Raw genomic sequence first — 13,151 nt, 5'->3', positions numbered from 1 at the left:
CTTGAAGAGAGCATACAATTTTATTTTATCAAATCTTATCTTATCCGGATTTTATTTCATCTAGATTTTAAGTCGTCCAGATTTTATTTCATCCAATCTTATCTTATCTTGCCCAGATTTTAATTTATTTTGTTTTATGGGCTTGGACTTAAAATAGATTTGTAAGCATTGGGGTTGAGGACATATATAAGAGCACCAGGGTTTTAGTTTAGAGAGAGTTTTTGGAGAGGAGAATAATTTGAGGGTTTTGCAATTCCATTTTTTTACTGTTCATGCACACTATTCGCGTAGCAATAAAATTCATTTTCTGCTTCAATCTGCAATTTCATTTTCTGTTGATTAATAGAAGGCTAAGTCTCCAGCATTGTTTTCTCTTAAGGATCAAGCACAGCTCTCTTTGAGGTTTTGTTATTACTATTGAATTCTGATCAGTTCTTCCTATTCACCAATTCCTCTGTATTTGTTTCTATTAATCCATGCATGTTTAGTGCTTGATTAATTGTCTCTGTGCTTAATTTGCGTTCATGCTTAATGATTAGTTTCGTTCATGATCAATTGGTGTATGTGTTGCTTAATCACATAATGACAACCTTGTGTTAATTTTCGCTTAGTAATTTAATTTAGGATTGGATTAAGTGGTTGAACTGATTAAGGATAAATTCTCGCAACCTAGGATAAGAGACTTGCTTGTGAATCAAGGGGAAACAACATGTTTTAATTCTGTTACTTTCTAATTCAAATTTGCTTGCTGTTTAATTTATAAAAACAAACAACCTCCCCCCAATTCGTTACTGTTTTATTACTACCTGTTATGAATGTTTGGTTGACCATTTCTCGTTGGGAGACGACCTGCGATCACTTCCTAGATACTACATTTTTAATGTTTATTTGATTCGGATACGGCCTCGATCAAATTTGGTACCGTTGTCGGGGAGCAGTGGGCTAAAGGTTCATAATAGTGTTTAGTTGTTTTGTGTGTAGCTCTGTCGTTTAGATTGTGAGTGTGTGTTGTTTTATTTTGTGTAGCATTCTGTTATGCATTCTAGTCTTGTCCCCTGTTTAGCAACTGCTTTTAGCGACTGTTTCAGCTTTGTGTTATGCTGTGAATAGTGATTAGCGACTGAACTAGCGATTGATTTTGCAATTTAATTGGCGATTTTTGTTTTGATAGTTAGAGTTATTATTTTTGGCTGATTTTTTATGTGCTAGTTTCTTTTGGTCCATATTTTGTGTGAAAAGTACCAGAAGCACTTGGTGAGGCTGAATTTGAGAGAGGCAAAAATTTTAGGGACTTGTTTTTAACAAAACTTAAAACGGCCATAACTTTTGCTCCGGTTATCATAATGATTATTATTAAATATGCATTTCGGGTAGAAGAAAATTTCCTATGACGTGCCAACTGACCTGGGGTCTGTTTCCGTTTTAAACTTGAAAAATCAGCCATTTACTAAGTTTTTTTTATTGTTTAAGTATTATTGTCTTATTTTTCTAACTTCCATTAGGCAGTTTTCATAGTTAGACTTTGAATTTTTGTTTGAAATTTTTTGTGCTATCGTTTCCTGATTTTAGGGTGTTGCTCACAAAATTTTAGCTCATTTGGATATCGTTTGAGTATAGCTGTAGTTTTACCCCCTTGTTAGGTGCTTGTTGAGAGATACATGATTTGCTGCATATAGTGCATGACTAGGGGTAATCCAAGTGACTTACAACCCTTTGATCCTGAAATAGATAGAACCTTTCATAGATTAGTTAGGCATAGTGTGCATCCTAGTCATTCTGTGCATTTTGAGCATTCTGAGTATTATGTTGCTGGTGATTCTGAATATTCTGATTTTGAGCAATCAACTACTAATTTTCATACTGAGAACATGGCTCAACCTCCACCTCGTGAGAGGACTCTTAGGGAGATGGCTGCACCTGATTTAACTTATGAAAGCTTGTGCATTCAATATCCTGATGAGGGTGTTCCATGGTCTTGCAGGTGAAGATCCTCATAAGCATCTTAAGGAGTTCCATATTCTTTGTTCCACCATGAAGTCCCCTGATGTCCAGGAAGATCATATCTTTCTAAGAAGGTTTTCTTGGAGAAATTCTTCCCTGCATCTAGGACCACTACCATCATTAAAGACATTTCAAGCATCAGGCAACTTCATGGAGAGAGCTTATATAAGTACTGGGAAAGATTCAAGAAATTGTGTGCAAGCTGTCCTCACCACTAGATTTCTGAGCAACTCCTTCTTCAATATTTCTATGAGGGACTTAGCAACATGGAGAGGAGTATGATTGATGCTGCCAGGGGTGGAGCCCTTGGTGTTATGACTCCTATTGAGGCTAGGAATTTGATTGAGAAGATGGCTTCCAACTCTCAACAATTCAGTGTAAGAAATGATGTTATTGTCCTTAGAAGAGTCCATGAGGTGGCCACGGATTCATCTTCATCTGTTGAAAATAAAAATCTTAAGGGAAAACTTGATGCCTTGGTCAACCTCGTAACTTAGCTTGCCATGAATAAAAAATCTGCATCTGCATCTGTTACAAGAGTCTATGGTCTTTGTTCTTCTGCAGATCACCATATAGATCTTTGTCCTTCTTTGCAACAATCTGGAGTCAATGAGAAACCTGAAGCTTATGCTGCAAACATTTATAATAGACCCCCTCAGTAGCAAAACCAACAACAGCAGAATAATTATGATCTTTCAAGAAACAGATACAATCCAGGTTGCAGGAATCATCCAAATCTGAGATGGGCAAGTCCTCCACAACAACAACAGTCTATCCCTCCTTTCTAGAATGCTGCTGGTCCAAGCAAGCCATATGTTCCTCCTCCAATGAAGCAACAGCAGCAACAACAACAAAGACAACAAGCAATTGAGGCCCCTCCTCAAACTTCCTTAGAAGAGTTAGTGAGGCAAATGACCATCCAGAATATGCAATTTCAGCAAGAGACATGAGCCTCCATTCAGAGTCTGACAAATCAAATGGGGCAGATGGCTACTCAGTTGAACCAAGCTCAGTCCCAAAATTCAGACAAATTGCCTTCATAGACTGTGCAGAATCCGAAAAATGTGAGTGCCATTACCTTGAGGTCTGGCAAACAAATTCAAGTGCCTCCACCAGTAGCAACACCTACACCTGAACCTATCAAGCTTCATTCTACACCTGAAAAAGAAGATGAGATAGTAGCACAAAAGAGGAAGCTTCCTAATCAAGGAGCTAACAAAAATTTTCATGCAGGTGGACCTTCTTCTAGTAGCTCTAACTTGCAGCAGCCTCCTATCCCTCTTCCATTTCCACCAAGAGCAATTCCAAACAAAAAGATGGAAGAAGTGGAAAAGGAGATCTTTGAGACCTTCAGGAAAGCAGAGGTGAACATACCTCTGCTAGATGCCATCAAGCAGATTCCAAGATATACCAAGTTTCTAAAGGAGTTGTGCACCCACAAAAGGAAGCTCAAGGGCAATCAAAGGGTTAGCATGGGCAGAAATGTGTCAGCATTGATAGGTAAATTTGTTCCTTACATTCCTAAGAAATGTAAGGACCCAGGTACTTTCTATATACCTTGCATTATTGGGAACAATAAATTTGAGAATGCCATGCTAGATCTAGGAGTTTCAGTTAGTGTCATGCCTCTGTCAATTTTCAATTCTTTATCTCTTGGACCTTTGCAATCTATAGATGTGGTGATTCATTTGGCAAATAGAAGTGTTGCTTACCCCACAAGTTTCATAGAGGATGTGTTGGTTCGGGTTGGTAAACTTATTTTTCCTGTTGATTTTTATGTTCTTATTATGGAAGAGGGATTTTCCCATGGTTCAGTTCCAATTATTTTAGGCAGACCATTTATGAAAACAGCCCGAACCAAGATAGATGTTTATACTGGCACATTGTCTATGGAATTAGGTGATATTGTTGTTCATTTTAACATTCTTGATGCCATGAAACATCCATCTTATGATCATTCTATTTTTCGTGCTGAGATACTTGATCAGATTGTTGATGATTATATGTTTGATTTTGATTCTCTTCATGGTAGGAAGCATCCATTTTTATCTGATATGCATACTTGTTGTTCCTTATGCATTGAATCTGAGTCTGAGTTTGAATTTGATCTTGTATCTGATTTTTATGCTGAGAGTGAATTTGAATTTGAGTCTGGTTCTGGTTCTGATTTTTTGGGTGTTGTATCTCTTGATGTTGATGTTTTAGAGTCAGAATGCACTAACCATGTAGCAGGAAGTACATACACTTCTGACTTGCTTTATGAGGTACAGGCTGAGGAACCTTTTTCTTCTTCCTCTTCTCCTACCCTGGTTCCTCCCACTGTTCAGCCACCACCCACACCAGAGTTGAAGCCCTTACCAGCAACCCTCAAGTATGCTTACTTGGAGGACAAGGAAAAATTTCCAGTGATCATATATGTCTCCCTTGCTACTGAGCAAGAGGAGAAGTTGTTGCTAGTTCTCAAGAAGCGCAAGAAAGCCATTGGTAGACTTTAGCAGACATTCCTGGTATTCGCCCATCTACCTGCATGCATAGGATACTTTTGGAGGATGAAGCTAAGCCAATGAGGTAGCCACAGTGGTAACTAAACCCCGTCATTCTAGATGTGGTGAAAAAGGAAGTGACCAACCTCTTACAAGCTGGAATCATCTACCTCATTTCTGACAGCCAATGGGTGAGTCCAATCCAAGTGGTTCCTAAGAAGACAGGCCTCACAGTGATTAAGAATGAAAGGGATGAGCTTATCCCCACAAGAGTGCAGAATAGCTGGTGAGTCTGTGTTGATCATAGAAGGCTGAACCAGGTAACCAGAAAAAGATCATTTCCCTCTACCATTCATTAATCAAATGCTTGAGCACTTGGCAGGTAAGTCTGATTACTGTTTTCTTGATGGTTTTTCTGGTTATTTACAAATTCATATTGCTCCTGAGGATCAAGAAAAGACCATATTCACTTGTCCCTTTGGCACTTTTTCCTATAGGAGGATGCCCTTTGGCCTATGCAACGCCCCCGGTACCTTCCAACAGTGTATGCTTAGCATTTTTAGTGATTTTTTAGAGAGTTGCATAGAGGTGTTTATGGATGATTTTACTGTTTATGGATCCTCTCTTGATGCATGTTTGGATAGTCTGGATAGAGTTCTTAATAGATGCATTGAAACTAACATTGTGCTGAATTTTGAAAAATGTCACTTCATGGTAGAACAAGGTATAGTTTTAGGGCATATCATTTCTAATAGGGGCATAGAGGTAGACCCTGCAAAAATAGTTGTTATTTCAAAATTGTTTATGTAACTCCATTGGAGCTTGTAGGCCTAGGATCTTCTTCATCAATGGATTCCTTTGCTTCTTGGAAGATGAATGGTAGCGGAATGGACAAGGAAGAGAGAGAGGAGATGCCACTACAAGGAGAAGATGAGTCTAGAAGAAGCTCACCACCATAGGAGGCCATGGATAAGAGCTTGGAGGAAGAAGGAGATGAATGAAGGGAGAAGGAGAAAAGAGCACAAAATTTTGTGCTCTAAAAGAGCTCTGAAATCTGAAGTTTAATATTCAAATGATCAAAGTTAAAAAAATGCACGCACATGACCTCTATTTATAGCCTAAGTGTCTCACAAAATTGGAGGGAAATTTGAATTTCAATTCAAATTTCACTTGAATTTGAAATTGAATTTGTGGAGCCAAAATTTCACTAATTATGATTAGTGAATTTTAGTTATGGTTCAGCCCACTAATCCAAGATCAATTCCAAGATTCTCCACTAAGTGTGCCTAGGTGTCATGAGACATGTAAAGCATGAAGAACATGCACAAAGTGTGACTATATGATGTGGCAATGGAATGTGGTAAGCAAATGCTCACCTCCCCCTCTAAAATTTAATTGGACTGGGCTTCTATCAAGTCAATTAAATTTATTTCCAACCACACACATCAAATATTCACTTAGTGCATGTGAAATTACAAAACTACCCCTAATACAAAAACTAGTCTAGGTGCCCTAAAATACAAGAGCTGAAAAATCCTATATTTCTAGGGTACCCTACCTACATTATGGAGTCCTAAATACTATACCCAAAATTAATGAAACCTTAATCTAATATGTACAAAGATAAGTGGGCTCATACTTAGCCCATGGGCCCAAAATCTACCCTAAGGCTCATGAGAACCCTAGGGCCTTCTCTTGCATCTTTGGCCCAATCTTCTTGGAGTCTTCTATCCAATGCCCTTGGGGGGTAGGATTGCATCAGTTGCCTTACCCCTCTTGCGTGCGAGAGGTTCGTTCTTTTCTTGGTCATGCAGGGTTTATAGGCGCTTTATCAAGGATTTTAGCAAAGTGGCCCTTCCACTATCCAATCTACTGCAAAAGAATGTGGAGTTTGATTTTGATGACCGGTGCAAAGAGGCTTTTGATTGCCTCAAGCGTGCAGTGACTACCACCCCTATCATTCAGGCACCTGATTGGACAGCCCCATTTGAGCTAATGTGCGATGCATTCAATTACGCATTGGGGGTTGTCCTTGCTCAAAAGATTGACAAGCTATCTCAGGTGATCTACTATGCTTCCAGAACTTTGGATGCTGCCCAAGAAAATTACACTACCATAGAGAAGGAGCTATTAGCGATAGTTTTTTCTCTTGAGAAATTTCGTTCATATTTACTTGGTACTCGTGTTATTGTTTATACTGACCATGCAACTCTGAAGTACCTGTTGAAGAAGGCTGAATCAAAGCCTAGATTGATCAGGTGGATGCTTTGGCTCCAAGAGTTTGATTTGCAAATTTGTGATCGCAGTGGTGCACAGAACCTCGTGGCTGACTACCTCAGTAGGATTGAGCATGCATCTGAGGACTCACCCATTCGGGATGATTTTCCGGATGACCATTTGTACATTCTGTATAGTATTTCTGATTCCTTCCCCACTCCTTGGTTTGCTAATATTATGAATTATTTGGTTGCTTCTGTTTTTCCTCCCTTAGCATCTAAATCTTAAACTGATAAAATTAAGAGCGATGCTAAGCATTATATTTGGGATGACCCCTATTTGTGGAAGTTATACAGTGACCAGGTTATTAGGAGATGCATTGCAGACCATGAGATCGACTCGGTCCTGCAATTCTATCATTCTTCTGCACAAGGTGGCCATCTTGGCATACAGAGGACAGCTCGCAAGGTGCTTGACTGTGGTTTCTATTGGCCTACCATCTTCAAGGCTGCGTGGAGAATCTGTAGCACTTGTGAACCTTGTCAGAGAGCAAGCGGCTCACTTTCATGGAGACAGCAAATGCCTCAACAACCCATGTTGTTCAATGAGGTGTTTGATGTCTAGGGTATAGATTTTATGGGGCCTTTCCCTGTCTCTTTTGGTTTTGTTTATATTCTCCTTGCTGTTGATTATGTCTCAAAATGGGTGAAAGCCAAACCCACCAGAACTAACAATGCTAAGGTTGTTGTGGATTTTGTTAGATCTAATCTGTTTTGCAGGTTTAGAGTCCCTAGAGCCATCGTTAGTGATCAAGGCACCCATTTTTGTAACAGATCCATGTATGGCTTACTCAAAAAGTATGGGGTCGTGGACAGAATTTCCACACCTTACCACCCCCAAACTAATAGGTTGGTTGAGATTTCAAATAGGGAGATAAAAAGGATCTTGGAGAAGATTGTGCAGCCGAACAGAAAAGATTAGAGCACCAGGCTGGATGATGCTCTTTGGGCGCATAGGACTACCTACAAAGCACCCATAGGAATGTCTCCTTATCGGGTTGTCTTTGGCAAGGCATGTCATCTTCCTGTAGAGATAAAGAACAAAGCCTACTGGGCTGTGAAGACCTGCAACTTCTTTATTGATCAGGCTGGAGAGGAAAGGAAGTTGCAACTAAGTGAGCTAGATGAGATCCGTTTAGAAGCCTATGAGAATTCCAAATTCTATAAGGAGAAGACCAAGAAGTTCCATGACAGCTTGATAGCTAAGAAGGACTTTGTGGTTGGACAGAAAGTTTTATTGTATAACTCTAGGCTCGGACTCATGAGTGGTAAGTTAAGGTCAAAGTGGATTGGTCCTTTTGTGGTGACTAATGTTTTTCCTTATGGTACAGTTGAGATCAAAAGTGAATCCACAGATAAGAGCTTCAAGGTCAATGGACACCGGCTGAAACCATTCCTCACAAATCCTTCATTGGTGGATGTAGTGGTGGAGGAGACCTCCTTACTTCACCCTACTTCTCTTCTGCCATGACTTAGGAAGTTTTCTTTTTATGTCTCCTTCTTTACTTTTATTGCACTTGTCCTAATTTATTGATTGTTTTGATTGCTCTTGATCTTATGATTGTGCTACATTGAGGACAATGTTTTGTTTAAGTGTGGGGGGGGGGGGGAGATTATTCTCTGATTTTGTTGGGTATTCTAGATTAATTTTGTTGGGTTTTCTAGTTTAATTTAGTTAGGTTTTCTATGTTAATTTTGTTATTTTAGTTTTATGTTCTGTGTACAACATTGCATGTTTCTCTTTGAATTTTGGGTTATGTATAGGTAATGGGTAATTGTTTTTGAAATAGGAGTTTCTTGGCATTTTGTGAATTGAAATCCTTGTTTTTCTATACATGTCAAGTTAGTTTTGAAAGTTCGAATTGAAAGTGATAGATTTACCCTTGGTGAGAATTTGAGCCATCTTCATCTATTTTATTCGGTGTGTTTTGCCCCATTGATTGCTTGCACAATAGCCTTGGCTTGACTATTGTTGATACTTCTTGCTTCACATGCATGTTGGGAGATGATTTAGGCATTTTGTTCTTATAAGCCTCTAGCCAAATAAGCATAGCTTGAATTAATTCCTTTGATAGCCCCTTGAGCCCTATGTTCCCCTTTCTTTGTTTTGAAGCTCATTACAAGACTTAAGTGAAAACCATGATCTCACCCTACCTTAAGGATTTTGGAGCTTTGGAATTATTTTGGGAATAAGTGTGGGGGGGTATGTTTCATTGGATGATATGTTTTTGTTGGTCGTGCTTGATGATGTATTTTGGCCATGCTTGATGTATATACATATATTGCCTAATTGTTGCTTTATTTTCAAATGCTTTCAAATGCTACTGTTCACGTTAAAAAAGAAAAAGAAAAGAAAAAACAGAAAAAGAATGAAGTTGAATAAATGAGGTCTTGGTTAGAAGACTTGGATTGGTTTGAGGACTTGGTTGATTTTGTTTTGGGTTTACTTTTTATGCTTAATTTTTAATTTTGGTTTTGGGATTTACTACTTTTTCTTAGTTCCCACTTATTCCCCATTGCTCCTCTATTCCTTTGTATTTTAGCTACTTATCCCATACTTTCCTCTACCTTATCCTTGGCCCCATTACAACCTTAAAAGACCTTTTGATCCTCAAGTGCATGTGTTTGTGGTGTGGTTGTCAATTTTAGAGTCTTGCCAAGTCTATGTGGTGTTTGTTTTCACGGGTGCTCTGAGAGTAAACAGTAGCCTAGACACTTGAGAGATAGAGTGCATATCTTGAGAGGCTTTATCACTTTTCATTCTTGAGCTTATTGACTATCTTGCCATGTTTGAGATGCTTGGATGATTTTCATGACTGTCTTAATTCTTTAACTCTCTATGGTTGGATGCTGCCCATTCTTTTTATTCCTTGAGATTCATTGAGAAATATGTAAATTTTTTGTGTTTGTTTGTTTCTCATTAATGTCTCTGGATTTGTTCCTTGCTTTGCTTTTTGATTTTGCCCAGGAGTGCAAAAGGCTAAGTGTGGGGGGATTTGATGTGTCATTATTTTTTCCTATTTCTTAACCTTTTTTGTCACCATTTTAATTACTTATTAGCCTTAATTGTCAAATTAATTATGCAGTTTTATCATTTGAGCCTACTTGACTAATTTTGTGTTTTTAATTTAATTTCAGGAGAATTATAAGAAATTGGACATGAATCCAGAATTGGGCTTGGACTTGAAGAGAGCAGACAATTTTATTTTATCAAATCTTATCTTATCCAAATTTTATTTCATCTATATTTTATTTCGTCCAGATTTTATTTCATCCAATCTTATCTTATCTTGCCCAGATTTTATTTTATTTCGTTTTATGGGCTTGGACTTAAAATAGATTTGTAAGCTTTGGGGCTGAGGACATATATAATAGCACCAAGGTTTTAGTTTAGAGAGAGTTTTTGGAGAGGAGAATAATTTAAGGGTTTTGCAATTCTAGTTTTTACTGTTCATGCACACTGTTCACGTAGCAATAAAATTCGTTTTCTGAAATTTCATTTTCTGCTTTAATCTGCAATTTCGTTTTCTGCTGATTAATGGAAGGCTAAGTCTCTAGAGTTTTTTTCTCTTGAGGATCAAGCACAACTCTCTTTGAGGTTTTGTTATTACTATTGAATTCTGATCAGTTCTTCCTCTTCACCAATTGCTCTGTATTTATTGTTATTAATCCATGCATGCTTAGTACTTGATTAATTGTCTCTGCGCTTAATTTACCTTCATGCTTAATAATTAGTTTCCTTCATGATCAATTGGTGTATGTGTTGCTTAATCACATAATGACAACCTTATGTTAATTTTCGCTTAGTAATTTAATTTAGGGTTGGATTAAGTGGTTGAATTGATTAAGGATAAATTCTCGTAACCTAGGATAAGAGACTTGCTTGTGAATCAAGGGGAAACAACATGTTTTAATTATGATATTTTCTAATTCAAATTTGCTTGCTGTTTAATTTACAAAAACAAACAACCCCCCCCCCCCAATTCGCTACTGTTTTATTACTATCTGTTATGAACATTTGGTTGACCATTGCTCGTTGGGAGACAACCTAGGATCACTTTCTAGATACTGCATTTTTAATGTTTATTTCATTCAGGTACGACCTCGATCAGTCATCCTGGTTGATAGGGTTGATACCCTTAAAGTCTTTATAAATGAAAGTGATAGGAGGGAGACTTCATAGGGATGATAGGTTGACACAGTTGATGTCGATGTCCCGATGGCATGTAGATTCCGCTTAGGGGACTAATTGGATTGCCCTCAATAGGAAAATCTATCCGCAATGGTATTTGATTACACCTCTAATTTGTTGGGCGGGCTTATTTTCCTATTCATACAGAGGTTGTCGATCGCATCTTTGCTAGTGGTGCCTCTATCTCTTTCGATCTTCTGCTTTGCCCCTACTTCTTTTAGTATCATGATTTCTGTGTTGATCCTCTTGGTGCCCTTCGGGTTTCACTCCTATTGGGTGATTATCAGACCTCTTTATTTTGGACCCAACTAGTATGAGCTCTTTTATTTTGTCTTTCAAGACCCAACAATATTTTGTATTGTGACCTTAATTGTGATGATATTTGCAGTATTTGGTTTTGTCTTACCCCAGCCTGGGAGGAAATGGCAGAGGTAGCTTTATGTGTACATCTGCGTTAAAGGTTTCCTCGAGGATACTAGTACGATTAGTCGTTAGAGGTGTATAACGCTCATACCTGGGTCCTTTTTGGATAGGTTGGTGCTTGTCCAGCTTGTGTGATTCGATCTTGGTACCTCCTTCTCTCTTGTTGTGCTTTTGTCTGGGTTGTTGGACCTCATTTATGAACCTGGACATCTCCTCCATCTGGATATATCCCTTAGCTCGTTCTCATTTCTCGTCCATGTTGTTTGGAGGGTTTTTGCATAGGCTGTCCAGGAACTTGTCAGGTCATAAGGTGAGCAGCATGGAGTGTACTACTTATGGGTTAAGATTTCAGATTTGGACAGCAACTCGTCCAACCCTATCCATGAACTTTCAAAGAGATTCATCATCTGCTTGTCACAAACTGGCCAAAGTGACGGATGCCATACGGTGTGACCTGTTGGTCGGATTCTGAGAACTGAAGTGTTTGACAAGGGTGTCGAAGCTATCGATGGACCTAGGAGGGAGTCCTCCATACTAGGTTAATGTCGCCCCCTTGAGGAACGTTGGGAAGACATGACACAAGATTGTGTCATTATTGGTATAAAGATTCGCCTAGGTGAGGAATGCGTCCAGATATTCATCTGGATCAGTGGTTCCATCTTACCACTCTCAGTTGAGTGGTTTCCAACCTAAGGTAAGGGTGTACTTATGAGACCAAGGGGTGTTAATGAGTAGCCCTCCCTTCAGGACGGTGTACTTGTGAGAGACTGGGATCATCTTGGGTGCTGATTGTGTGTCAGGGTGTGATTCTCCTTGAGTGTGCTCAGGTATTGTGTGAGCAGAGTACTCGTCGCCTTGGGGCATGTCACACGAGCCTCTAGCTGGTCATGGTTGGCCTTCAAGTTTCTAAGCTCATCTTCATGGTGTTGCTCCATCTCTGCAATGTTAGGTATAATTGATGTAGAAAGTAAAAAATGACTAACACTTGGAGGTAGGAAAGGATCTAGGAAACCATCAAAGGGGGCTGAAAATTTGTTTTGCACTTTAATTATTTAAATATATCTAACTTTTAACAAATAAATATTTAATGAACAATTACTTTTATAAAATTATTTATTAGTTTTACAAGTAAAACTAAAATTTATTTTTATTTCAAATGAAATAATTCATACTAATTTTTTGTTTAAAGTTTTGAAAGATTTTTTGGTCTCATAAGCACAATGACAATCAAACAAATAATAATCTCACCATCAAAAAGAAGAACAATGATTTTAGATATAATAATAACTAGGATAAAAGATGTTTTTAGTCCCTTATACTTTTATTAATCTTATTTGTAGTCTCCAAACTGTCATATGATGCAATTTAGTTCCTAAAGTTTATAAATATATATATATATATATATATATATATATATATATATATATATATATATATATATATATATATATATATATATATATATATATATATATATATATATATATATATATATATATATATATATATATATATATATATTTGAAAGCTAAAAACATATTTTATCCTAATAACTAAAAGTCATCAAATTTTATAACAATTGTATATATATATATATATATATAAATATATTTTTTTTTTTTTTTTTTTTTAAAATTATATGTGTGTGTGAGTATGTGAGTGTGAGTGTATGTACACACGCGCGTGCGCACACATACAAAAAAACAAATATAAATATATAAATAAATATATATATATATATATATATATATATATATATATATATATATATATATA

The sequence above is a fragment of the Glycine max genome, chromosome 16 (genome assembly GCF_000004515.6).
Source record: "Glycine max cultivar Williams 82 chromosome 16, Glycine_max_v4.0, whole genome shotgun sequence".
Classification (NCBI taxonomy): Eukaryota; Viridiplantae; Streptophyta; class Magnoliopsida; order Fabales; family Fabaceae; genus Glycine; species Glycine max.
The sequence above is the reverse complement of the archived record's forward strand: the minus strand, read 5'-3'. Positions refer to the sequence as shown.